Source organism: Xyrauchen texanus, chromosome 14 (assembly GCF_025860055.1).
Source record: "Xyrauchen texanus isolate HMW12.3.18 chromosome 14, RBS_HiC_50CHRs, whole genome shotgun sequence".
Lineage (NCBI taxonomy): Eukaryota > Metazoa > Chordata > Actinopteri > Cypriniformes > Catostomidae > Xyrauchen > Xyrauchen texanus.
The window spans coordinates 38994345-38998091 of NC_068289.1; positions in this window are offsets into that span (position 1 = coordinate 38994345).

Here is a 3747-nt window from a genome sequence, read left to right on the forward strand (position 1 = left end):
CAGATATTGCTCCACGGGGCTCAAGATCTCACTAGGCAATGCCACCCTCAAGCCACGCAGTTTCCCATAGTTTGTGGTGACAGTGGTGTATTGTGCTTGTTGACATCTGACAAGGGTAACTCCCAAAATCAATGTGACTGTTAGAGGGATCATTCTTAGACTAGGCATTAGACCAAACATTATGAAAGAAGTTGGTACCCAAACACGAATCCTTCGGCCTTGATGTAATCCACCCAACTGCAAATCTGGTAATCCAAAGATAAAGATCACACGTTGTACAGAAGCTGCTTCACATGGTCCTGATGGACTCAGGCGAGATCTCTCCATTGCTCGTCATCTTGGGCTGTTACCTCTGAGGGAGATTTGGCTCTCGTGTTGACAGCTGGAGAGATGGTGCCTTCCATGTTTCAGTGCCGCAGTTTCTTCCTCGTTTAATTCCAGCCAGATTAATCAGCCTGAGAGAAAAAAAGAGCAGACAGGTTTGAAATAATGATTTACACCAGTGGTCTCAAGCAGGGAAAAATACTGAACCAAACTGAAAACGAAATATTTCAGGGTGAAAACGCTATTTTGAAATGCTTGTAACCGGTTAATACCCATTCGACTGCACTCAGACCCACTCCGGCCGCTCACAATGCACTCACTTTCCTCTCCAAACAGTGTGTGCTACATTTCACGTGTGGCCACATTAATATGCATGTGCTTCTTCACTGACAAATATCTGGTGTTGGCGGCTGTATTAGGTCCAATATTTTAAACAGAGTGGATTATCAGAGATGAGGCGGAGTTTAAACTCGGTGTGATTCACGAGCTGATGGTGACAGGTTGAGGTGAGAACACAGAGGCAGTTCAAAACACAGATTCATTTCCCTGACATACGTCTGTAAAGTAAAATTATTTTATAGGCTACTGCGGACATCTGTAAGGTTTATGTATGGTCTTCTCAATGACCAACATCCACAGACACTTGGTCAAGAGACCAAATTATAAAATACACAATGATGTGTACTAGACAATGAAATGCTTATGTGGCAGGGCGGAGGGCGGGGCCGCATCGTGAATCCACACACCCGGCCCCTAATCAGGCTAATTAGCCCACACATATCGTGGCACCATTTTGTGGTCCGTTCTGTATAACACGACAGCTCAATTTAGCCTCTTGTGGCCCATTTCGCGGCAGGCCCACCGGCCCGATCGGTTCTCCCGATGGCCAATCCGCCCCAAAATGCACAGTACGCCAGATTACAAATCCAGCCATGGACATGACAATGAATTTAGCTATTTCCAGAATTTAGTAGGATTGGTTACATTTTCCAAAAATAGATTTTAAGTAATATTCTGACTTTTGGCAGATGCTTTTATCCAAAGGGACTTACAGTGCACTTATTATAGGGACAGTCCCCCCCGGAGCAACCTGGAGTTAAGTGTCTTACTCAAGGACACAATGGTGGTGACTGTGGGGATCGAACCAGCAACCTTCTGATTACCAGACTACCAGTTATGTGCTTAGACCACTACACCACCACCACTCCACTATTTACATTTACATTACATTTATTTCTCAGGACTCCAAAGGAGACGTTTTGTCTTTCATCATCATTTATGTTTATCTTTCACAAAAATAAATCAATAAATAAATAACTGACCTGGGGACCTCTGGCTGTTGAGTTGACACAGAATGACCCTCCTGTATTCTTAATTTCTACAGATAAAAAGGAAGGCATACAGATCGTGACCAACTACACTCAGCGAAAGCTCTCTATTTGCCATCCATTTAAATGAATACAATCTCCAGTGCCGTCTCAGGCAGGGAGAAAAGCCCAGGCTCTCTTATAACAAGGACCTGTATGAATCAGGCAAGCTCATTCAGCAGTCATCTATGAATTCTCAAGCCTATTAACAATGCTGTCGGCCAGACATCAGCAAATGTAGATGCTGTTAACAAGATCTCATCTGTGGATGATTTACAGAACGGTGCGCTGCATCACAAAGGTAAAATGAGGTGAATCAGAACAAGCAGTTTAGTAACTGTTATTGTTAGTACCAGTAACTTCTAATTTGTTATAACAGGGCTCATATTTAATGGGAAAAATGGCTTTTTAACACATAAAAAAAATATATTTTTTGTGGTGGGGCCAGTGAAGTATCATCAGGGCCAGATTAAGAAAAATCTTTATTGTTGAGCCATATGTAAATGTGTAGAGTTTCTTGTCTGCATTGCTGCTTTTTAGTAAAAAGAACATTTAAACTATTTTGAGCACATTTTATTTTAAACAGAATGAATAATAAATGGGGCTATTTAATCCTGTCTCAGCTGGCTGGTGTCAGAACGTGTATAATGCTTTGTGGTAATTTAATTTTCAGAAATTATCCATTTTCCCCTTCACTTCCTCATTTAGGTTTCCAAGTTCGACAAAACTAAACTTTTAATTAGTTTTCACACGAACTGTTAACAATTCCAGCCACATTGTTCTTGGCATGCTTGGACGTGTCACTGTTTTCCCATCATCCTTTATCAAATGCTCTCATTGGCTAGTTCCCATCAAAACTAGCAATTCTAGTTATTTACAGTGGCCTCATTTGCTGTATGTCAACAGAGTCAGTTATCATCGGAAAGCCGATTGTTCCCACTCAAAACATGCCCAACTGGAATCTGTTTGATTAGGCTGCAGACATGCAGATGAAATTGGCGTCTGATGTGTATAGTTTCGAGCATCACTAAACGTAAATGCATTTTCAAACAAGCTTCCAACACTCTCGCAATCTTGCATTGGTCAGATAAACAGAAGATCCCACCCCAAACTTCTTATTTCAATGCCATTTTAAGACCTCTAGCTTTTTTGATTTGCTCCGAATCAGGGGCTAAAATTGCAATCTATTCTCTTAGAAATAAAGGTACTTTAAGGTTCTATATAGAACCTTTTCAACTGGCTCAAAGAACCCTTTAGGTTTCTTTTGGTAGAACCCTTAAAAATGGCTCTATATGGAGCCTTTTGGGGGTTCCAAATATTAAGAGAGCAATAGAACCCTTTTGGGTTCTATATGGAACCTTTTCTTCTAACAGTGAAGGCTCATAGAATGAACGTTACTATAACTACATTTTGGCAAACTGAGTTTTACGTGTGGCGTTCTACGTTTCGCCGCAGTTTCCAGGTGAATTGAGCTCCTGAAACTACTGTGCATTTTATTCTCTTTCACACAAATCACGAGTACAACGGCTGATTTTGACTTTTATTTGTGACTCATGGACTGCACCAGATTTGCCAGTTCTTGCTGTGAGATGTTCCCCACTCTTCCACCAAGACACTTGCAAGTTCCCAGATATTTTTGGGGGGGAATGGCCCTAGCCCTCACCCTCTGATCCAACAGGTCCCAGACGTGCTCAATGGGATTGAGATCCGGGCTCTTCGCTGGCCATGGCAGAACAGAATGATCAGTATGGCTGGCGGCACTGCCATGCTGGAGGGTCATGCCAGGATGAGCTGCAGAAAGAGTACCACATGAGGGAGGAGGATGTCTTCCCAGTAACACACAGTGTTGCGATTGCCTGCAATGACAACAAGCTCAGTCCGATGATGCTGTGACACACCGCCCCAGACCAAGATGGACCCTCCACCTCCAAATCGATCCCGCTCCAGAGCACAGGCCTCTGTGTAACACTCATTCCTTCGATCATCACCCCTGGTGAGACAAAACCACGACTTGTCAGTGAAGAGCACTTTTTGCCAGTCCTGTCTGGTCCAGCGA